The sequence below is a fragment of the Lonchura striata genome, chromosome Z (assembly GCF_046129695.1).
Source record: "Lonchura striata isolate bLonStr1 chromosome Z, bLonStr1.mat, whole genome shotgun sequence".
NCBI lineage: Eukaryota > Metazoa > Chordata > Aves > Passeriformes > Estrildidae > Lonchura > Lonchura striata.
Genome location: NC_134642.1, coordinates 12464218 through 12490034, shown reverse-complemented (window position 1 = coordinate 12490034; position 25817 = coordinate 12464218). Strand labels below are relative to the sequence as shown.

The following is a 25817-nucleotide window of genomic DNA, read 5'->3' as shown; positions in this document are numbered from 1 at the left end:
TTCTGTACCCCAAAATCAGCTGCAATAAAAGGCAAGCTCTAATTCAAGTTGTCAGGGCTGTCATGGAATGTGGTCTGGGCCACTTAGATGTAAAGATTGGTTGAAGGTAATTGCATTGATTTTATGCAGTCATGATCATGACTAATGATTAAATAAACATGTATACGCAACACAAACCTCATCCACATTCCTGCAAACTGGATACCTCTGCTAAATGATCTATCATCTCAGCAGTAAAATCAGCTGGGCAGTCTGAGGAATATCTTATATTCCAGCTGTCATGTACTATGTCTGTTAGTACCTCTAAAAGCACTAAAACAGACAAAGCTGAGACCTTTGTTAACTACTTAAATGGGAAGCCATACCAGATAAAAACTAGCTGGAGAAAAATGAATGCACAGACACAGAGAGAGAGTGATGAGATGTAAGAATGCATGAAACTTTGACTATCATTCCAAATTCGTCCCACCACTTATGTTGAACTTAAAATGATTTTCTAAAAGCACAGAAACATATCCACAAATATGATTGAATATAAAATTAAAATATATGCTACTATTTCCAACATACAAAATAAAAGAATATATTACCATATTAAAACTAGAACTTACATTTAAAATTTTCTTGTAAAATTTAAATTACTCACACCTTCCCATGCAGAATGACATTCAGGTTTTATCAGATGGCTATTCTGAAATAGTTACAATTGCCAAAATTGTCATGATGACCATGAATATGTACTGCCTTATTTTCTGAAAAAAGTTTCATAGAAGGCTGCAAGAACTAGAGTATTTGCACAAGGTATTCTCCAATATTTTTATTTCAAGCATATTTATATTTCAAGCTTATTTCAGTATGTATTATTCATCAGTACTATACAGTTGTGCAGAAAGATGCCGCCATTCTTTGCACAAAAGAACTCCGTCAAGGTACAAATATTGCTTTAGTTGTCACTCACTCTCCCTCACAGGGATATCGAAGAGAATCAGAAGAGGAAAAATGATAAAACTCATGACACTTCAATAGATAAAGCAAAAGCCATGCACTTAAGCAAAGTAAAACAGGGAATTGAATTAATGCTTCACATGAGCAGGCCAGTGCTCACCAACCACCAATAGAGCAGGGCTCCATCACAGGTAAAAGTGACTTGGGAAGACACAGTCATCACTGCAATCTTCTTCTTCCCCAGCTTTATTACTGAGCATAATGCTACTTGGTGAGAAAAATTCCTGGAGCCAATTGTGGTCAGCTATCATGGCTGCATCTCCTTATAACTTCTTGTTCACCCAGTCTGCTTGCTATCAGAGCATGAGAAGATGAAAAGTCCTTCAGGTGTTGTGACTACAGCTCAGCAACAACAAAAAGATCATTGTGGTATCAACATCAGTCTCATACTAAACCCAAAACACAGGACTACATCAGCTATTATGAAGGAAAATAACTAACTCAGCTGAAACCAGAATGTCAGTAAACTCCTAATATCTGATGTGCTCTTATCTGCAGCACCTTCTCTTCTGCAGGTACTTTAACTGTAGGAACAGTACCTATATTTACAACACTGTATATACATATATCACTTATTAAACATTAAATAAAAACCTCACCCCTATATATTAAAGTATTTTTGGCACAGCCTTCCCTCCACACACTGTTTGCAGATGATGTATCAAAGTAATACACACATGCTAAGAGACAAAACAAGAGTACATAACCATTAAAGACAAATGTATCTGCCAACATATAATACTGGGGTATTATCATCACCACACACTTCAGTGATCAGGTCTGGTTTAGACAAATGAAAGTCCAATGAAAAGTATGAAAAACTTGTTTACAATTATCCCAGACACAAGCCTTGCAAGCTGTAATTCACTGACCTATGTAAACTGATTTAGCTTTCAGATAATCTCCCAGTCAATACTATTGCAAAATCTATAAACACAGATGGCACCAACTGGCACCCTATCTGCAATCTCAGCAGAAGATCAAATAAATACAGAGACTGAATTTATCTTCCCACATCACAGGTAATTCTTTCCAAACAGGTTTAAAGGATTACCACTGAAAGCTGAACCAAGAAAAGTCCTGTCACAGCTAACCAAAGTCTCAACCACCCTGAGAAGTCACACTGCTCAAACAAAACAGATTTTAAAATTGCATGGCTTTTAATAAAGTAATGAAACATTCAATTCAGACCAGGTTCTGGTTACAATTGCTACAATCACAATATTGACCATTTCTGTTAGTAAACTCACAGGATTTTCTCCTAAAGCACCCTTACAGAAAAACTTACTTGGGATAAAAAGGAATGAAAAGGCTGACAAGCTACAGTCAAAACTTTAAGGTAAAGTATCAGATGTACTATTAAGGCATACTATATTATTTTATCTACAAAACTTACTGCTGTTGATCTGGAACTAAATGACAGCATTGATACTTATTACTGAATTTCAGAAATTATGTACAAGAAAGGCATATAATGAATGCAATGCCAGATGTCAGCAAGCATGAAGATCACTTAGTCAACTCTAAAGCTGCTACTGTGTGTATAATTAAAATCCAAAACATATTCATCAGTAAGATATAAGATATCACATAGAATACATCAGTCCAAAAATACCTTCACCATCTTTAAGATGACACTGTTAAGACAAAGAAGTCTGAAATACAGCAGTGACACCAATGACAAAGGAGACTGTACAGCTGCTTCAGCAATATTGCTTCATTGATCATTTCTCGGCACTAGGAGCTCTTAAAGGTGAAAAAATCAGCTAAAATAAGCCTTCCTTGTGTGTTTGGATTCATTATAGTACTTTCAGTGGCTGCAACACAAAATCATGCTTCCTTCAAGACATTTTTTGCTCATTTCATTCTCATGGTTTATCATTTAGTTCCTGTGTTTTCACCATGGGCTTCAGAGAAACCCTTAGAGAAACCCCAACCAACAACTTCTAAACCAAAATACATAAGAAATATTTTAGGGAACAAATTGCTGCAGCATTCCTCTCATGCATCAATGTCTCTAATATTCTGGATTCTCCTTTGAAGAACCCACATCTAACTTAACTATAGAGCTCCAAGCTGAAAAAATGAGAACCAGAAGACAACGAGAACTGGAGAAATTAATCTTTAGCAAAAGACCATGCTTTTTTTGGTTTTTTGTTAGTTTTTTTGAATTACTTTAGTGAATAAGAAACTGGAACCTATTGATTAGGTAAATAGCACAACAGTCTCTAAATATCTTTTGCTGCAATTTATTTATATTCAGTCATGGATACATACTGTAAGTGTCCAAGTGCTATGTATATTGCCACAGTTTGGAATTTCAGATACATTCCAAATCCATTCACATATATGGGGTACATTTGCAGCCAGCTGTTTGCCATTGCAGCAAATTTATAATTTAATTATTTTCCCACTGTGCATTTAGTTTTCTTTGGAATTACCTACTACAAAAATGTCTTTTAGGAAAATACTTCTGGGAAAATTGATTACTTTCTGATTAACTGATGTTGAAATACTTATCCATGGTTAATGTCTCACCTGCTAGAGTTGTAAAGAGAAACAAAGGCAAATTTAAAAGAAATTAAAACCTCAGATCTGTATTTTTTTCCAAAATGCATCACCTTCCGTCAGCCGTATAGCATGAAAATATCACTTTACTTACAAGACAGTGAAACAGTACTTGTTTATAGACAGCTTTCACAGTATCTGGCCACAGCTCCTGAGCAATTTTAAAAGGCAAGGGATAAGAATACTATTTTTTTTAAACTGAGCTTTACAAATGCCCTACATTCAGCTTTATTCCAATTCATCTGTATGTAAGACAGTGATTTTGGAAGAATGCATCCAGTTAGTTCCACTTTCCCAGGGCAGCTTTTAGGCACCACAGCTCAGGAGAATCCTGTCAATTTTCAAGAAAGCTGAAAAGCCAAAAGGGAAAAGTCTTTGGTATTATTTTAACAGACTTGTCAACTACAATCACATCAGCAATTGTCTTTGCATCAGAAAAGGGCTCTGAGACACGGTAACATCTTCCAGCTGCTTGCCACCTCTTTCCTTGTTCCTAAATGAGTTCAAAATGCTGACACCCCATAATTATTTATCATGTAGGCAGAAAGCAGAGAAATGGGAACCCTTGAGAGAAACGGGAGGCACTGAAAACACAGAGGAAAGCAGGACAAAGGAAGTCACAGATAGCCCTTGTTCACAGGGAAGGAATGGGGACATAAAACAGTTTCTCTTATTGCTACCAGCACTTAGAAGCTGAGCACTGCTCTCCTCCCCACAGGATGGATGGTGTGAAGGGTCAGCCAACAAGAGGAGCTTGTGTGCTTGTGCCTGGGTGTGTGTGTAGGAGGTGAGGATAATTAGGGACAGCGGGACAGCCATCTTCACCCTTCTACTTCAAGCTTTAACAAACAGCTCTGAGGCAAACAGCAGCTTCACTAAGGGCTACTTCTATGTAGAAAGACTCTTTCATTTTCATCTTGTAACAAGCTAGGTTTAAGATGCTGAAGGTAAAATCCCTAGAAATTGTTTCTTTTTTTCCTTCTGATTTGCAGAAATCTTACATTAGCTAGGAACTGCCATCCTGTGTTCCTGCATTGCAACCACTGCTCCTCTTTTACCGTAGAGTCCTCCAATGGGTACTCAAATGTCTAACAAAATAGAAGCTTCTGGAAACATAAATTTTGATGAATAGTAATTCTGTCCTCCAAAACAGTCAGCAAAATAATGAATCCTCCTTTTCATGTAACTATTATTGAAACAGCAATGTCTACACTGTATGCAAAATAAAACACCAGGTTTCTTGCCTGGTTGCCAACTAAACAGTCACCTGCATCTCAGTCAGGTTCTGCTGATGCAACAACACACAGCAATTAATAAGTCATTGTCCTACTGTATTACAGAACACTACAAGCAATCTTCACAGCTACAAGCTAGAACACGAAAAAGGATCATGGCAATTATTGCCTTTCCTTCAGTCCTTGCCAGCAGTACTTCTGATCCTAACTTACCAGCCCAGCACAATCAAGAAGAGTGTCTTAGAAGATGTGGAGGAACTATGCTTTGATTAAATAAGTAATAAAAATAACTGTAACATTCATACACAGCAATGCTGCATCCCTTCCCAGGGGTTTACAGTCATAAAAGAAAATGACACGCTACTACTACTTGCTTGACGTGTGGGTACATCATCATGCAAACATTTCCCAGAATGCTTAATAAAAACAGACAATTAACTAAAAAAAAGATAAAGTGGGCAATTTCCTACATACTGATTAAACCTACTGCATGACTCACAGGGAGAAATCCTGTGAAGAAAGCAGCGATATGATTAAAGCTGCAGTGGCTGCAACTAGCATATGGAATTAAAAACTGAGCAATGATCCCATGAAGCTGTGTCTGAGATAAAACCCTTTCATCAACAACTATTTTAACAGTCTGCCTATACCCTGACCTAACAATGCATGAACATGGATAAAATACTCAAGAATACCCAAAGATTAATTTGGATTATATTTTTGTGGTATGTTTGATTCAGAAAAAATAAAATATAATGTCACTGACATTTCCCAGCTAGCCACCCTTTGTGCACAGCATAAATTTAGGTCTCTATGAATTACTACAAGTACCATAACATTTCTGTTACCAAAGCAAACCCATTGAAAACAACAGAGCCCCTTGCAGGTATGAGCTTGAGCAGTCAGAACCCACTGCAAGACTGGGACCAAGGAGACATCTTCATTAAGGGATCTGGAATTGTGCCTAAAAATATTTCACTAAGAAAGGCAAATCTTGTTATTGAGATATATAAAAATTTCTTCTGGATGAGGTCGGCTGGAGTCCCATAATTGTGCTCATTTATTTCTACTAATACATCTCTCATTAGGATGCACACATTCACAGCATCTCATCCACTTAGTTCTGGCTTGGTGTAAACTTACTATGACGGTGCAAGGCTGCTGCTCTGCCACCAGGTACAGGGAGCGTGTGCACTTGTCTGGACATGGCACTGCCAGCCCATGCTGTTTTACTTGATGTTGCTCCAGCGCAACCACAACTTCTGAATAATGGGATCCAATCTCACCAGTGGATTAATGACACCTTTGGGGTGACACCTAAACTACCAAAAAAAGTGCACCGGTAACCTGTGTCACCTACTTCCGGCCCTTCCCTGAAGGGCCCTGAAAACTAAAACACACATACATCCCCCCCTCAAAAAATGGTCCCAGAAACACGACAGGCATGAAGAAATCGTCAGCGATGTGAAGGCACCCAGGTGAGCTTTGAATAGCTTTGAACCTCGCTCCCAGAGGCACCTCGCGGAAAGCCAAGAAGCTCCCGTGCCCTCGGGGAAAGGCTGCAGGTGCCCGGGCCAGGGGTGGCCACGGGCAGCCCGGGTCCAGCTACCCCGCGCGAAGCCGGCGGGGCCCCCCGACGGGCGGTGCCCGCCGGCCCCGCCCCGCTCCTCACGGCGCGGAGGGAGCGCGGCCGCCCCGCGGAGCCGAGTGTGCGGGAGCGCGGCCGCCCCGCGGAGCCCCGTCCGCCGGCCGGGAGAGCCGTGTGCGGCCGGGAGCGCTGCTCGGCAGGACCGCCGCGCGGGAGGGACGGGAGCGGGAAGGGGGAGCGGGGAAGGAGGGAGCGAGGGAAGGAGGGAGCGAGGGAAGGAGGCAGGCTGGCGGCCGCCTCGCCGGGTCGCGCCCTGGTCCCCGCCGCGCTCCCCGCGGGGAAGGCGCCCGGGTGCCCTCCCGCTCCGCCGCTGCCCCGGCGGTGGCCGGGCGGCTCTCGCCGGCGCCACAGCCCCGTCCCTGCCGCCACTCCGCGCCGTGCCCCGGCCTGTCCCTAAGGCTACAGCCCTGGCCCGCGAGAAGCAGCAGCCCGGCCGCCGCTCGGGCAATGAATGGAAGCGCGGCCAGCGGTCCCCGGCCTCCCTCCCGTCCTCCCAGCTCCGCACAACTTCGGCGGTGGCGCTGCCTCACCGCTGCCGGGCAGAGGCGGCTCCTCCGCGCTGAGGCTCCGCTCCCGCCGCCGCCTCCGGCCCGCGCCCCGCCGGGCTCACCCTCCTCCGCTCCCGCCGCGACCATGCACCGAGGGAGGAGGAATGGGATCCCGGCGAGTGCCGACCCGGCCGCCCCCAGCCGGAGGGAGGGAGCCGCGGCGAGGGGCGGGGAGGGACGGGACGCGGGCGCCCTGCCCAGGACCGGCCCCCTCACACTGACGTCCCCCGCTCCGCACCGCCGGCCGCGGGAAGCGCCCAGAGCGGGGCCGGGCCCTGGAGGCACCGCGGCCGTGGCGGGCTGGCGTGCCCCGGGCACTGCCGCAGCCGGGAGAGCCTCTGGAAACAGCGCAAAAAACTGCTGCCCCGCCGTCCTGGCGTTTGAGTACCCAAGGGTTCGCCATCTGCCCCGTCCGACAGACAGGCTGAGAACGGGCTGGGCAGCACGTCTGAAGGGTCAGGCCCTGTGTTGCCTAGTGCACGTCGCATCACGGTCTGCCCCACCGGACCACCGGACCACGCCACAGTGGATGCGCTGAATGGAAAGCAGGAGTGGTAAACAGCAACTCCTTCTGTCCAGAATTCCTCTTAGTGTACACCTTCAGAAATACAATTTATATTGCAAGAGAATGTCTAAAAAGTCCACAATGCTTCTGTTTTCAATTTCCAACCTCCCTCAGAACAAATAATTTCCCACTGTTATCCCTTTAAAATCATCTTTAACACTCTTCCAGTTTCAAAGCAACACTCTGATGACCCAGGCTTTTCTAGAACTTTGTAATTTTTAACATATCTTGAGATGTCTAATGCCAAGCACATACGTGTCTATAAGCAGTGACACTCATTTAAAGCATCTGCAGGGAAAATTAAGGTTTAGGCTTGGACATGTCTCTGCATGCCTCTGCTATCCCACACTGTTGCACCCGTGTGTAATACGCTGCTCGTTGTTAAGTGGATGACAGGTGTCTAACTTCATACAGCTCATCTCAGTGTCAGCTTCACTTGCTAGATTGGAACTGGCTGTTGCAACAGATAAAATCAGCTGCTAAGTTGGTCAGTAAAATAAATCACTCTGGGTATCTCAGAGACATAAGCGAAGTGGTACACCAGTGCACCAGTGATTTGCTGCGGCTAAAGCTGTCCTCCTGGGAAACAGTAAGGAGTTCTCTTTTCACTGCTATCAGAACAGTATCTTTCACAAACACTGCATTTACTTGAAGCTATGTCTTTTGGCTAAAACTAAATTATCCTTTTATTGCCATAATACAGAGCAATCAGTGCAGGCTGATCCTGTTGACTGCTTGGGACTCCAAAGTCTTCAGCTCTGCAAGAGATATTCCATCTGACTGGACCCAGTTGCTGGACCTGTGCTTTTTTAATTGTTGTCTGATGATCAGAAAACCAAAAGTCAGAAAATGTTTTCCCAGGTACATAGGTTGAGGGAAAAAAAAAATACAAAACTCCAATAATTATGTTCCTATGGCAAAAACAAGAAAAACATATGCAAGTCTCTACACTTAGCAAAAACAGAGCATATGTTTTCATGTCCGATTATTGTCCAAACTTCTGTTCTTACATTACTTTTCCTCTTTCTGGACAAGTCATCAAATGAAACATTCTAAAAAAAGTTTTATTAGAGACAGTTTTGAATGTTCCCATTAGAGAGTCTGAAAATTCATTTTCTACAAAATAAGGGTGTCTTTGTAAAGCTGAACTTTCTGTGACCTTTGAGAGCAGCCACTTTAACATACAATAAGAGACAACTGAATAGGTCTGTCCAATAAGAAACATTTCTTTAAAGAATATTTTAACCCTCGAGACGTCACACAAGTAGTGCACTGACAACATTATTTGATGACACAAAATGAATGTATTAATCATATTAGTTTTCAGAAAGCTATGAGGCCGCTGCATTCCAGTTTTGGAGTGCACTTTGAGCTAATACCCACAATACATAGGTCTGCTACTTTTGGATCAGTTTTTTCTGAAATAGATACATGTCCATGTTGTTCCAAAAAGATAGAACCATGATATTACAACAACAATGTGAAACCATAAAATCTGCATTGCAAATATGTGCATAGCAAACATCAAAAAATAGTTTTGTTACTATTAACTTTTTAAAAGATATATCTATTAACTCTTAAAAAGACAAAGTTATATGCTAACAGATTTAATAAAGTTTAGCTAGAATGAAAGGAAAGAACTACAAAGCATTCCTACTATCTTCATATATGAAGTCAGCTTTTAAACATAGACCCACATGTGTCCAAATAATAGGTGAGTCTCACAGCAATTAACAAACTGGATATAAAGAGTGATGTTGTGATGTTATTTGCAGTAGTGGATCCAGTGGCAGCAGCAGCTTTTTCTTTCTCCACTAATAATTGTTTAGAAACTGTTTGCTATTTAAGAATACACAATAGGGACAATTACACAGTGCTCCTATCAGTAAGGTAATGTGCAGGTTTAGCCACTTGATAAAGTACTTACTAATAGGAAAGATGACACCTGATAATAATCAAATGATAACCCATGGAACACTGATAAAGTTTTTAAGAAGCTTATTACTGACTTACAGCATTGCATGTAACACAAAGGACAACCATGTCTTAGAACATTTTAATTTCGGCTGACAGATAATCTGACCCCATAGGTGTTGTGGTGTGTTTTATTTTTTATTATTGTTTTCAAGTTGGTTCTGTACGCCCCCCTCCCTTGAGGTATTAGTTTAGTCCTTGCTGTCAATCCTCCCTCATACCTGCCCCTTGTTACAGAGAATTCCCTGTCATTTATGTATCCCTCGCTGCCCTATTGGTTTAGTTAAACTGTTCCCCTCCCCTGGAACTCCCTATTGGTTTAAATATTGTAATCCCTGCTTTATGTTCCTCCCCTGCCACTTTGTTATTGGTTCCTAGTCCCAAGCTCCACCCTGGTCCTCTCCCTTAAAACCCACTGCCCTGCCTGTGTCGTGGACCTTGCCTCTGCTTTCTATTTGAATTATAGATGCTCTTAGTTTCACCCTTTTGGTATAATGAACAATCCTTGGATAAGCAAGCAAGGCCCATCTCGTCATTCTGTGTTGATCCATCAGCAACTGCTTAGGAAGTTCAGGCTCCCAGGGGAGTGTCATGCCCCCTTCGGTCGCTAACACCAAGCGTGCCGCTACACGCTGCTGCACATTGCATCCTGTCTGGTCCACCCTTAACATACTGTTACAGGCACTTTTTACCTGGATGCTAAAAAGAAAACTTGTGTGGCAAGCTCAGTGCATCAGGTTGTGGGGCTGCACAAGTCTGTGACTTAGAAAAACAGCCACGAGCAGGCAGCTTTCACAAGGAGGTAGGAAGCAGCACACTGAAATCCCCTGATGTAGTCTAAAGGCCAAGGATTGTGACCCTCACAGATCTAAACATAGCATGAAATTTTCTTAATTTGAACACTTCTTTATTTGGAATTGGTGTGAGGAACTTGGTATTTCCTTCTATCTAAGTAGTGGAGCTTTAATGCTAACTAGTTACTATATTGTCTTTGATGTTCAGCTCTAAACATTTTTATTTGGCTTATCTGAAGCCCAACTGTACAAACAAATAACTCATCACCAGAACTTAGCACATATGCGTTATCCAAACAGGAAACAGAGATATCAAACAAGCACACTTTGGATTAAGTAATATATGAGATGAAAAAGATGATATAATGTTTTTTCCTCTTGGTCATAGACTTTTCTAAGTATTAACTTCATAGGCATTAATTTGTTCGGTCAATTTTCCTCCCTAAATATTGGTCTACTTATAACGCTAGATAGTAATAACTGATACAATTTTGCTTGATCGATTTAAATTCTCCATGGACTGTCAGAATGAAGTATTATTTTACCCTGAAATTTCCTGATGTTCACCTGAACAAATACAGCCTTGGATGTGGCCCAGAAAACATTCTCTGAAGGTTTTAAGAATAGAATATAGACAGGGCAGACAAAACAGGATAGCAGAAAGTACAACCAAAGAGACTACGACATCCAAATAACTAGCAAATAACATACAGGTTGGAAAGAAGAACAGACACTATTTGGCTCAAAATGATGTTCTCACTTAGCCTGTGATTAGTCACTGGAAGCTATTAAAATATTGGATAAGATACAAAAATTTCTATATAGAGCCTACAAAAAGCTAAGAATGAACAAAGTGAATATCTTGTATACATACTGGAGTTAGTAGTTGGGCTAAAGAGGAAATCAATCTCAACTTTTTTTAAGCTTCAGATATATTCATACTAGATTTGTTCCCTCATTGCACTTACTCTTCTGTTGCTTTTTGTTGTTGATTTTATTTTTTAAGTGGCTGCTGTTCCAAAATCTTCTCACTGTAGAGGAATGGAATTAAATTTTAATATTCTATTCAAATGAAAGATCTGATTACAGAAACACACAGGGAAGAATTTTTTTGAGTAAAATAATGTTAAAGAAAATGCTGCATTTGGAACTTGTCCCAAAAACTCCAAGGAAAATGGAAAAAGAGGACTTAATAGGCAGAAGATGGTGGCAAATATATAAAAGGGAGGACTCAGCTCTGGAAGAGTGACGAAATTGAGTAGGGACATGGGTGTTATTTTATTGTGGGTTTTTTGTTCTTCTACCCAAAAGAAAGATGTAAAACATCAGCTGAAATAAATCTTTAAGAGAATGTGTCTTTCTCAAGTAACACTTGTTTTGTTTGCAGCTTCAGAAATTTAAGTTTTTGTAAGCACTTAGCTGTGACATTTAATTTTTCAGTAGTTCATTGCTCTAGTCTCAGCCAGTATATGTGTTACAGAAAAGAATTTCATCACTCTAGTGTATAGCTGTATAGTGGCAGTAGGGACAAAAAAAAAAAAAAAAAATAGAACAAACATCTGTTCATACTGGAGACTTCAGGAGCAAGTGAGAAATGAGAAGAGGCTGAGGTTAAGCTAAAAAGGTCATTCAAAATTATCACTTTATGTTCTGAATAATGAAAAAGGTGCAAGAGTATGCACAGTGAATAACAACAAAACTATATTGAATGTATAGATTTCAGAGGAAAGGAGTTTTATAGCTCAGGTCAAAAATAAAGTTAATATGAGAATTGTAGCCATTGATAAAGAAAAATTACTACGTCTAAGTTGTTATATACAGAATCAATGTGCAGTATCTAGACTTACCTGCATGTGATGACCTAGGGAAAGATCAGTGCTGAGTAGCAAAAAGCATGGAGATGTCTGCAGAGAGAAAAGAAATAGGAAGAAGGTTTGGAAGGAAAGACTGGGAGCTGTCTTAAATAATACTGAATCTGAACTGATTACTTAATTCCTATATATCCAGAGACATATCTTGAGATTTTCATCTCTACAGGAGAAAGAAGTCGAGGGTGACTCAGGAAAGCTAGTCTAATAACCTATTTAGAGACAAAGAGTAAGTGAAAGGGACAAAGGACAGGGCTGCTTAAACTTCCGTGGGAAAGCGATGAAGAAAACACTCTTCCAGACTTACAGACCAATGCAAGGCAGCAGCAGGCATTCATCAAAATAAAAACAAATTGAAAAAATAAGGCCAGTTAAAACAGTGTCTCAGAGTCTGAGACCTTTAAAAGAAAGCAACATGAGAAGACACAAAGGCCTGTGGTGCATGTCTGAGATATCTGTTGACCCTGGCTGAGTATTCTGGGGTCTCACATTCCATCTCTGAACCAAGCTTGGTGTTTTGGGGACACTAATTGTTAAACTAATTTGGGATTCTGCTAATATGGTAAAATAGAAGAATCTACCACTGTATTTTAAGAAGGCTTTAATTGAATGCAGACACTCAGACTCACTGAAGGCATCCAGATTTATCACTACGCCTAATCTCTATTTTTGAAACACATATTATTGTAACTAGTATGTAAAAAAAACTGTCTAGCCAAATAAATGCTGCCTGACACAACAGCAGTAACAGCTGTTTTATCTCCTTTCCCATAATTTAGCGCTCTAGGACGGAGAATATTTTAAAGTGCACTTTGATGCAGTAATTAATGGGAAGTTAAATTATCAGTATCCTTTCAACTGAACAAACCAAGACATCCATTAGGTATAAATAATTAAAGAAGTTGGGTTTTAAATAAGATATTCAATTATTGAAATGCCTACATTAACAACCAACTATACTAATCTGTTTCTCTTCTAATGTGCTCAGGAGTGCTGAGAGAAATCAAATACATTTAAATGACTGAGAAGGCGACTACACATAAAACATTTGAAATGACTCTGTTAACTCATATATCCAGTTGAAAAAAAGCAACCCTGATACCTTCTTCAACTACTAGCGTATTCATCCACAAATGAGGCATTTTCTAGGACTTTTTCCAAAATATCCTACAGTTCTACTGGCTATGTTACAAATTATAAAAGGAAATAGCCTAGTGTTTTTTCTAGGAATTATGTATCTCAAAAATGCTTAATGTTTCATTCATCAGTGTAAACATCATTAGAGATAAATTTCAAAGATTGTAACATTGCCAAGTTTTTCCAAGCAATTTAACACTTGAAAAAATTGCTTAAGGATTGGGAAGATCCAACCAAACTATCCAAAGAAATTCAGTGAAACAGTCTTGTTACTCCATATTTTCAGTTCTATAATAACTGCTTGAAATGTTTTTTCAGAATTTAAATGGAGATTCCTAGGAATATTGACTTAGGAATAATTCAGTCATGATTACACTTAAGTTTCCTAGGCACCATAGCATGCCAGTGAGAACCAGAGCAGTGCAAATCGGAGCAGTTATAGACACCCACTACTCCTGCTGGCAGTTTATGCTGGTTTTGAGCTAATTTCTACACATTCCCCACATTCAAGGATAGGAAGTGGATTCCTAACATATTTTATGCTCATCTGGATGCTCAGTATTTCACACACTGATCATGGCATTGCCAGGATCCAAAAAAAGGAATAAATAATGATGTAGATTGTTTTTTTTTGGTCTGGTTTGGTTGGACTCCCCTTTGCTTTGTTTATCCTGTAGACTATCGCATTTCCACACCTTGCACTCTGATAACTGTCCTTACAGAAGTTATAATTATGCCGTCCAGCCCAGGAGTGTAAATTAGTAGTTTATCCTCGTCATCTTGTAAGCTATCTCTAATATCTGTAATCTTTTAGGATGTGTCTGAAATCCCTGTCTTGTCTCATGTGGCTCTAGTTTTCTTTCCTGCTCCTATCACAAAAGTAGTGAAACTCTTCCTACTTCTAATACTGATATTATGAAATTATTACATCCATCTCCAAAACAGGTTAAATGAGTTTTCCAGGCAGTGTAAAAGAAGAATGGAATTCTCAGGGTAAACGATGCTGTCTTGAATTACACTTTCAAACTTGATAGTTGTTTCTCACTGAGAAGCCTTTACTTTCTGTTTTGAGGTTTATTGATTGCAAAGCCAAATTGGAAACCATGCAGTGTAGGACTTTTGCCAGCACTATATTTTTGGTTTATCCAGAACTCTGAAAATAAATAAAAAACAAAATACAAAAGGAGTTGTTGTATGTTTAAATTTAAGGTTCCTGAGAAGCAACTCTTTTACCATCTGCTTGGACCTTGCCACAAGCTATTCAAATACACTCAAAAATTAAAACAGCCCCCCCTAACCTTTGGAGGACATACTCTACAGCAAGATCTTCATTAGCACTATGATTTAATTTTTCCAGAAGGTAGTTAGCACATCATATATAATTTTAAAATAAAAAAATAATAACATAAAGACAATTTTAGTTATAGAATACCTGAACTACCCATCAAATATGAATTTTAATTAGCATCATACAAGTCAGACATATTCTCTCTGAAAAAACCTCTGACAGCATTAACACATCCTGTTGGTCTACATCATGTTTATTTTATGGCCTTACAAAAGCACTGATCTGCCATGTGACAGATTAAAGAGATTCAGATGTCCTTAGAAGCCTGGAGGCACACAACTTCATGTCTCTTCCAAAGAACAAAGATATGCACATACATACTGACAATAACTTGGGGATGATCTTTTAATGTGGAGGATCACATACAGTCTGGGGAAATCTGGATCTTGCTAAAAGAAAATACTTGCAATTTGGAAAAATGCTTTTTAAGGTTGAAGCACGTATTTTTTATATGGCCTGCATATTGACAGCAGTAGGCTTTTCTTCATCAATCACTAATCACAATTATGTACTAACAATTACAATGTAGCCATTTCCTTGTAACTGGGCAAACTACTGAGTATTATAATGCAACTTCCTCAGCACAAGGCCATGTGTTCTGAATTTCAGCAGAAAAAAAAAATGGAACATGTACAAAGAGGTTTAACCACAATTCCTAAAACCTCGCAACACTTTTGAAATCAGATTTCATTTTTCATTGCAGCACACAACACTAAATAAGTGACCCTTAATATTAGATGCTTTCAAAGAATATACACTTTGAATAAACAAAGAATGTATACACATTGAATAAACAATGAAGAGTGAGGCACTACTGGCTTAAAACTAGCAAACAAACTTGCTGATTTTGCCCTAGTTAGAAGAAAACATGTAACCTCAGAACTCAAAAAGGAATCCATTAAGAAACCCCAAATTTGTGTCAGCACACTAACAATTGCTACAGTATCTGAAGCTCTTAATGACACAGTAATGAAATTTTTTTTATGACTGTTAAGCCAAACAAATGCAATAAATGCTTTATTTTTACATAACCCATTGCACTATCTTCAGAAAGATCATCGTTCTTCATGAAGCTTCTTTGAAAATATTGTGCCTTTTCATTATAAAATGGCATTTCTGTAAAGTAATACTCTGATTTTGTATTTCAGCTTAATAACAGCTTGTATGTAGAATTAAGCCACAAAAAGTTCATCTAGTGTTTTGGCTTTAAGTTCCAAGTAATTGAGTTCACACGGTTTCATCAGTAAAAATCTGTGTTCACCAGAATGCTGACTGAAAAAAACCTTAAAAAAAAATTTAATGACAGCAAAAACTCTACTGAAGGATTTATGGTATTTTCCTGTAGGAAGAATTTTCTTTCTCCAATTACTCACTGAAACCTGAATCGATCACTTTGTTTGATATGGTATCTCTGTATCAACTTTAAAAGAATGTGAAAATCGTGCCCAATATAAATACAGGAGACTTATTCAGGAGCTTTTGCTAAAAAGGCTTTTGCTAGAGGTTGAGGATTCTGGACAACAGGCTTCTGAATACCTTTAAGGATACAGTCCTTTGCTAAAACACACATTTCCTATTAGTCTTAGCTTTTCTTTAAATTAAAGACCAACATTTTTGTAACAACTCCTTTCACCTTATTGCTTGTTTACCCTTTAGGTGCATATCTGCATGTTAGCATGAGAGATCTGCTGGGATCTGTAACTCAGGATTCTACTAGTCACATAATAAACACTCAATTTGAATCGCTGTCTTTCAATGGTTGATGGTCCTCTTGGAAAATTACGCTATTTTTCACAGCTCTTAAAGTTACCTACACTGTAAACACTGCATCATCTAGCTATAGGGTGTGTAACTTTCTCTTCGATGCCATTGGTTTGTGTGTGTTCAGTGATAAACCTGTCTTCTGATGAGTCAATTGCCTTCTGTCTCTGCAAAATAATCAAGTAGTCTTACTCCCTACTAATGGTCAGTTCTGACTGCAGCATAAAACTTGTTTCCTTGTTAAAGACAGATGCCTTGGATCACACACTTAGGAGCACAACAACAGCCTTTTATTTCTCAAAGATTCTCTCACACACTAAGTTACACTTCATCTTTAACTATGTTTTGCATAAGTAGGTAACTTTAAATTGCATTTCTATGTTTTTGTCTCTGAAGAATTAAATTAGCTGTTTAAGAAGTGATGAATGATCTATATTAAAACACAAATGAAAATAATTAGTTGGAGATAACATAAATGAAACATTACAATGATTAGTCCTAGGAATTCATGCTTTCCTTATTTGAACAGATAAGACAGAATGAAAACAATAGCTTGGAAACAAACAATACTAATATTGCAAGGACATTGCAATTATTGAGAATAATTGGGAAAAATAAATAAGAGCTGAGAATTAAAATACCACAACTGATTAAAAGTAAACAATGTTAATGATGATAATTATAGGGCTACTTACAAGAAGAGGAAAGAGAAAGGAAGAAATTAATTATGGAGAAAAATAAGGCACATATTGACCAAGAGTATTACATAGCTATTAGTGCATGCTTTTTCTGCAGTAGCAAAATATCCATAAAGAGGTAGTGAAAAAGAAAATTCTAATTTTCAAATCCAAAATAATAAAAATCGTTATATCAGTGTTTAAGATCTTACTGAGCTATTGCCTACACTTTAGAGCTTGGTATCATAGCTAAATTCAATAATTATACAGTGCATCACCAGTAGTTCACAAAATAGTACTAAATAGACAAAATATACATGGTAGCCCCCATGCAATAAAAGGCTGTCTAACTATCACACAGAAACCTTTAAAAGATGGGGTTTTGCATGGTGAATACATTTTTACAAAATTACAAATTCCAACTAGTACTGTTTCTCTTAAGATTTTTTTTTTCCCTAGCCTTTTCTTATGCAGTGTTCAGGGGATGGTTACACAAGAAATTGGTGTGTACATCTGCAAAGTCACTGAATGACAAGTAAGCAGAGGTCATGTTTTAGCATCAGAATTAGTTCAGTTAATGATCTTTCCTGGGAGTCACATTTCATTACTCATTGTTGCAACAATTGGAGCACTTGGAGAAAATCATAAAGGAGAAAAATTTTAAGTATAATTTAGTAAACTAAGAAGAATTACATGTCTTTCTTTTGACAAAATGATGCATCAGGTTCTGTTGGGGAATTCATGGTGTGTCCAGGACACTTTGTACAGTCATTTCTAGTGCTGCAGGAAGAAAGTCAAGTTGCAAGGTCATTAAGAAATGGTTCCATGAAGCAGTTTCTGACCAACTTCTGACACTGAAAATAAAGATTGAAGTCACTGTTAATATCAGAGCATATATTCTGGCCTTGGAACATCAAACAAAAAAACCCAGCCTTGTATGGCAAGGTGCTCATGGTTTCCCAGTGATGTAACAGCACCAAAATTAATAAAACCCAAAGCTGAGGGTATATCAGGAGCTTTTATGTGCGTCCTCTACTTACCATATGTATGCCAGTCTTCTGGATTCACACTTTTGGAACAATTATTGTTTCTAACAAGTTAAGATTCTTGTGGTTTTGGCTATCTGATTTCAATCAAAACATGACTCTGACTCAGAGCCAGATCATGCTATTTTTTAAAGTGATTGTAGGCCAAGTGGTCTTCAGAAAGCACAGAGTACATGCAGTTAAAACAAATAAAGAGCACCTTTTTATCTCTCATCTGTCATATTAATTAAAGAATGATAGTGGTCCTGAACCTCTATTAGTGCTATTCTAAACATAATAAGCAAATCACTCTCTCTTTAAAAAACAACTGAAGAGGAAACACTGTTTTATTCTTCATAGTCTGGTCATAAAAAATAAAATCCAATGAATAAATGTTTTGCAAGTCATAGGTCTATTAGATAACTTAGATGACAGGTATCTTACTTTTCTTACGAAAATACAAAGGAAGAAGAAAAGTGGACCAACTCACAAGAATAAAAAACAAGTGGTTTTACCTCTATACTTGGAGAAAATATATTTATTACCAGAGAAGTGGATGGTCTGTACCAGAATTTGAACAAGTGATAACCATGGCTTGAGACACAGATCCAGATTCTGAAAAACTGAATAAGTATAAGGAGGTTACATATTTAGGGATGTAGTAAATCATCTGCAATGTCCTTAGCCCCAAAAATTAATTTTCAGTGTAATTATTCAGCACTTAGAACCTGTTAAAGAACAAGAAACATATTAAAGTGTGAGGCTAAAATGACCTGTAAATAACTGAATACATAAATCCAAGACTTGGGTTAACATGGTTGTACAGTAAGTTGAACTATGTTCAGCACCTTTATATTGCTTTATTTTTCTGATAATGTTCAAATTAATGAACTTCAACTATAACATTAAAATTCAGTGTCACTGATAATAATTCATCATGCTAGCAATTTAAATGATGTAATTAGGATTTCCTGTTGTTTTTTTCCCTGATTACTCTATTTTTGTGTTTCAATACAGCAGGCATTTATGTCTCTAATATCTTCCAGAATTGCACTAAAAAACTCCATACCAGAGACAGCAAAGAATGCATAAAAGAATGACCCTTAGCCTCGTAAATCAATTGAGAAAGCTGGTATCACCCTCAGCAACAGCACATTCTGTCAACTCATCTGAAATTGCCAATATTATCACATTTACAGTAAGATGCAATTATGGCTGGAAGATTCCCACAGTCCTGCCAGATTCCTCAAGGATATTAGCACTTGTCTGATTGCAGTACACAACAAAGACATTGTTTAAAAATCAGTGCATCAATCAGGAGGAATTTGGAGACTTTGAAGTTAAAAAAAAACAACAAAACAACAGTGTGGGAAAGAGAAGCAGCTACAACAGTTAAGTGCAGTTATGTTTGTCAGGTTTAGTTAAATGACGCGCTCTTGGATAAGAATTTCATTTGTACTTTGTCAGTAACATATGTAGAAATAGCTTTTCTTTTAAAAAGAAATTCATTAATATCAATAGTTATTTGAAAGTACTTCAGCTTTATGTGCTCTTTTCCTGCAAGGAAGAACCAGCAAAATAGAACGGAACATTAATCATCATTAACCATGAGTCTCAGGTTTCTAATTAAGGGAGTGCAGAGCCTGAGACTGCACTTCCTTAACACTGTTGCCAGTGTTCCTTCCTCCCAGCAGCTAATTTCAAAAGGGTGTGCAGAAAGTCTGAGGTGTTGGATCTATGAAGAACAGGGTATAGTAAATGTAGTAAATGCAGTAAATGCATTCTCTTCTAAATCGCTCTGCTTTGTAAGCAAAACATACACTTCAGATGTACACGATTCACTAAGAGTGACAAAAATACCCACATGATATCCTAGGAGCATGAAATCATTGTGCTGGAATTTACTGTTGCAACCTCTTTACAATAAACATATGGAAATGCACAGGCTTTTATTTTTCTAATTTACATTAATAGTTTCTGTCACTGTTTGGATACAGATCCAAACTAAAAGTCCAGACATAGCTGACACCAGAGGTGACAGCTACAGGTATGTACTCAAACTCAAAGTGTAGAATTCACCAAAACCTTGCTATTATTTACTCAGAAATTTGTACTAGATGCAGGAGTGGACTTCTCAGAATTTCTTCTGGAAGTCCAGAAAATATCATAGTTTTAAGAAATGTTCCAAAAATACTTATCTCTTCAAAAGGATCTATAACAGATTAGTCACAGAAGTAACTAAGGAGGTTCAATATATGTAGATAAAGTGCAGCACATATGTTGAAAGCACAAAGAGCAGAGATTTCCTAACAGCTGTCCTTACTACATTTGCTCCTACAAACAAGTCTTACGGAAGTTTACACAGTTCCAACTGAGTTTTCAGTTTGTATCACACTTGAAAATAATCTAATTTTTTTCAAATGGCACTGAGGTCTTCCAATGAAGTCAGAGGGCATGCTGACACCAGCATGAACTTGAGCAAATCCTAAATGAGAACAAGGAGCCAAAGCAACTAGATCATTTTCCTAGTCCAGAGTCCAGAGACTTTGTAATTACTATTGTACAAATACATATCCATCACAGAAAGATAAATGAACAGAGGTGATAGCAGCAAGTAAAACTGTGTGTCAAGATGTTTGCTCTCTCAAATATCTTACAACCATATTCTACATATTCTACAACTGATGCAGCCATGGTCATTGGATGAGCAGGCTTATGCGCTGTTAGGACAGAAGTGTGCTTGAAGAGACATACTGTACTTACAGAAAAATTGTGTTTTAAAATTGTACAGCTGCCCTTAACCATAACCATACCATCAGAAGAGAAATAACGAGCCTGTCAGAAAGAAATTACAGACTGACTAGATTGAGTTACTCACTCTGAGCATGAAAAGATCCAATTGTTACCACTGCATATGTATGCAGGAGCATGCCACCACCACATGCTTGCTAGAGACCAGATATTAAACAGTAGAAAAAAGGGACTGATATCTTTCTAATCACTGCATTCTTATTGGTATGATCTTGCATAGCTCTGGTGGCTATAGTCAAGCTGTATCAGTCTCCCAATATGAAGATCTTGGCTCTTCTATGACTTTTTATTCCTCATGAGTTTGGGACAATAGGGCTGAAATAAGAGAAATGCAAAAACATGAATTCTCGGTGAAACGTGCCTAACGAGACAATGTGATGAGAGCAGGAACTGACAAGAGAAAGGCCAGGTCATGAAGCTTACAGTTTGTACATGCCAACAAATCATTAAATGTGTATGAGGATTTACAAATGCTACATGATCTGAAAATCTGTTCTGCCTTTAAGTTTTTGGTTTACTGCCTTTGAGAGGAGAGGAATGAAGAGTGTCAGATTACAAAGTGGAATTCCTACTGCTGACCAGAAAACATTGGATTTCCTTGTTCGGACCCTAAGGGAAAGAACAGTAGCCACTGTTACGGCTTTTTGGAAGTCGATTCCTAAGCAGTAATGTAAACTTAAATATGGGCCCACTTAAAAAATACAGAAATCTCCCAGATTTAGTGGGCTCTCTGTCGCTGTGGGCTTCACTATGGTCTACCAAAAGAAAATTTTATCTTAAACATATTTCTTTATAAGGTTTATAGCTGTAATTTATTCTTTCTTTAAAAACTTTCATTCCAGGTTTTTGAGCAGAAGGATAAGAAAATGGAGATCATAACATTTTCAATGCAGTAAATTTTATTAATGACAACTCCTAAGGTCTGTTCTGCAGGTCTATTTAGAGACTGAAGTTCAATAAATAAATGTATGTTTGCTAACTTTCTCATAGTCATATCTAGATAATATTTTTTTTAATATAAACACACAATGAAAAAAAACAAAACCAACATTAATCAAGAATAGAATGTTTGCAATATGCATATATTTAAAAACTAGTTATTAGTTGAAAGAGTAACTCAGCTGAATTAGAGTTATTAGCTGAGAGAGTAACTTTCTCCTCTTCCAGCAGTGATACAGAGTAACGGTTGTCAACATATTTTCAGAATGTTCAAAATAAACCATGATTCCACTATAAATATAACTTAATCAGTGAACAATAATCAAAGAGTTTTCCCTGAACTAAAACAATTATTCCAGTTTATATGCTAAACAGGAGTATTTAATTCTGCTCTACAGCTTGACTGGGCCAGTTCATGAAACAAACTGGAAGCATGACTCCACTTGGGCCAAGTGACCAAAGCCCCAAACAAAGCTTTTCCAAGCACAGCCCTGTCTGTACTTCTCACAATACCCTGTCCTCACCTTTTCAAATGGGCAACTAAGACACATGGATGTTACTTAATCATTAATTAATTCTGAGTCTTCTGACTGCAGCACATGGGCAAAGTCCTTTCATGAGCACTGCATTCACTTGAAGCTATGGCCTTGAGTGGAATTACTCTGACTTTCCCTTTGATAACACAGAGAGATCTATGCAGTAACCAGCTCCTAAGACAGGAGTGGAAGGAAAAGGTGCTACAGGTGCACTGCAGTTGTGTGTGCAATTGGGGCTGACAGTTATGGACCTAAGCAATGCCAAATTTCTGCTATATCTAGAATTTTGATGATTATTTGTGTATTATAGTCATTTATTACTTGGTTAATATTTAGGTATAAATAAGTGTTACTAAATAAATCAAGTATAAACCAAGTGTTTATACAGTGTTCTTAAGTGTTCCTAAATATTTTCTTGTAATCTTATGTATCAGCAGTACATTTATGACAAGCACAATGAAAATAAATTATAGATAAAACAAACATTTGCATTTAAAAAGAAGCCATTACTTTATTTGAATGTGTTATCAAACAAATGTCATTAAATAATATTAAATAAAAGGATGGATAATGGCTGTTGTTAAAAAGTCTGCTTTTGCTTGCACTTTATGATGCTTACACTGCTGTAAGCTCTGAAATGAATTGTTGTTAAACATTGTTGTGATAGCAGGGTCTTGGCATCCCTACTGCTTCTGAAAAAATCAGATACTAATTAACTTAATATTGGTATTTAGAACCACAGAGTCAAAATATAAAATTTAGAAATACAACAAACTTAGACAACATAGGAGCTTGCTTTGTTTAGATTTGGGGTTTGGTTTAGGTCCACATATTTAGTGCATATTTTGTCACATGTTAAATCTGAAATGCATAATTCACTGCATAATACAAAAATCCTCAGTAAAATATTGTCAATAATTTTACTTGCCTTTAAACAGGAAGATGGATTCTTGCAATTGCACTTGATATAAATAGAATAAGCACTGGCATTGGAATAATAATTACTTTTAAAATTTCTTTTCCATATACCATGGCCTTTTCTTTATCACAAAGTAAATACAGACAAAGGTGAATTGTAAAAAGTTCTCCACATAAAGCAATGTACATTAGGTTCTTATATACTGTGGGCAGAAATAATTACCAAAAAAATCCTGTTGCTAACAAGCAATTTTAACTCAAAGGAATTTCAGACATCTTATACCTGCTGCCTCTAAGAGACAATCTCTCAATCATTCACATTCCTAAATGTTTCTTCACAGTGGGTTACTTTCTAGGGCAAACATAAACAGAAATGCAATTGTTCTATTCTATTCCCTCCTACATTTTTCAAAATCCAGCTGGGATATTTTCATAAGTCTCCTTTGATATTATAAATATGTCTATTTTTTACTCAGTCAAAGGCTATGCCATTTCAGCTGTTCTGGATATTTTTTTCTAATGCTGAATTTATGGCAAAAGAAAACGGTCAGTAAATTCCTAGCCAGGCTTCTCCACTATATTGGTTTTGGAGCTTTAGTTAGAAGCAGAGTGATGGTAATGTATATGTTGCTTTTATCCAGTTGTTTAATATAATATGACCATGCTCTCTTCATTATAGAGTAAAGTCAAAACAGAACTGAAAAGGCAGGAGAATGACTTTGTTTCTACAACATGTCACTGCTGGGGCTGCGGGGTATGACTAGACCAGACTAATAGCCACTTTGGGATTATTTCAGACAGAGCTTTTTCCATCGAGTATGACTTGTAAAACAGCATATTTGAAAACAAAGCAAAAGGGACAAGAATTAAAGTGAGAATTCAGTACATCTATAGGGGCCACCTACAAGGCAGCTGTGCTTTCATGACTTTTGGGCTGGCAGCTACAATGTTCACAACCTTTTAAAAAGAGCTCCTCTTACCACATACACAAGGGAAGAGGGGAAAAAATTATGATCCTCCAGGAATTGACTATTTTCCTGGATAACTGCACACTGATGAGCAACATCAAGAAAACAGTTTGCAGTCACAGAATTGCCCAGACTATAATCTATAGCTAAAAAGCCTCCAAACTATTTTTTTACTGTGAGTTAAGTACAGTTAAGCTGGAACTGAGAGTATGTTTGCTAGAAGCTAAGTCCACACTCTGACTCAATGCTCTCAACATTTATCTTTTCATCATCCAGATTCATTAAAGTTTTTTCCCAGTGAAGCAGGATAAATGTGAAGGGTAAACTTAAGGGCTCAGATGTCCTTGAATAAGCCATTTCTGAGTTTTCTATCCAATAAAAATCAATGACTCCTAGTTCATGAGTGTGCTTGTAGAATGTACCCAATCAAGAAAGACTTCAACATCCCTGGTTAATAGGGCCATCGAGTGATGTTTCTGGCAGATTTGCAGGTCCCATGAAATTATTTGGGCAGGCCACAGATGTCCTGATCTAAGTTTTCCATTCATTACCATGGGCCCTATGCCCAAAATTACTCAATAAGCATTGCTGAATACCAAACACAGCTTACTTTGTTTGTACGTGTATTCACTGTGTTCTGACTCCTTGTTTGCTTGAAGAAATAGCAAGAATGCATAGCTGAAAAGAAAGACAGGCTTTTTTATTTTTGTCACTGAATGCCAAAATCTGGCAGCCCAGAACTGTGGCTTTGGTGCAGTACCTTGTTGTGGCTTTTGAAGATTTGTCCAAATAAACACTGCATTCCTTAGATCCAAATCTAGCTATTCGGACTATACTTTTTTTTCTAACTATAGTCCTGCAGACAAAATATAACTGCCTTTATTGCTATTGAGTTTAGCCAGGATTAGGGGATCAGCATCCGGTAACTGCTTTGATGATGGCAGCCGGTAGTCACTTCTTTGAAACTTGGCAACAGATACATTGCCAACCTTTCCAGTATCTCTGCACTCCACCCCACAAAAATAACACTCTCAGGAGGGAACACTAACACAACAAGAAGTACTGCATCATCCTCCTTGCCTCTGCTAACCACGGTATGCAATTATCACAAGGGCTGTCACTGATCCCATCCATGGCTGGATGGCTGACTCATTCCGACTGCTCTGTGCCAAAAAAAGTTTTTACTGTTTCTTGCAGCAATTCTGCTCGATGTAGATGAGCTCATACATGAATTGCAATGCACTGGAAGAAGATGGGAGAGCACTGGATTCAGAAGCAGCAGCTTGGGACCCCAGGGAGTTCTTTACACCATATGTTCAACCAGCATCTTCCCACATAATAACCCAGCTTGAAACAAAATTGAGCCCACTGCCTGCAGCTGACAGAGACAGTAAGCTGAAAGAGTTAAAACATTCAGCTGAAAACCCGCTGGTAAAAATATTACTTAACCTCCTCAAACTTAGAATTGGCAGGGGTTTTTTCCCCTACTCTT

At 38.3% G+C, this 25817-nt stretch overlaps 1 protein-coding gene across 7 annotated transcripts in view; it reads right to left on the bottom strand.

Moving 5' to 3' along the window:
- LHFPL2 (LHFPL tetraspan subfamily member 2) overlaps positions 1-19320 on the bottom strand; it is a 133220-nt gene extending 113900 nt beyond the window's left edge. For 3 of the 7 annotated variants that reach the window (XM_021547259.2, XM_021547256.2, XM_077790226.1), the window contains exon 1: positions 6987-7153. The gene's annotated coding sequence lies outside the window, so the exon portion shown is untranslated. Of the gene's footprint in view, positions 1-6986; positions 7154-11305; positions 11369-12184; positions 12242-17821; positions 17983-18668 lie in introns of those variants that run through there. The other 4 variants (XM_077790225.1, XM_021547263.2, XM_021547261.2 and 1 more) reach the window with 4 other exon arrangements.
- Between the last annotated feature and the right edge of the window lie 6497 nt (positions 19321-25817).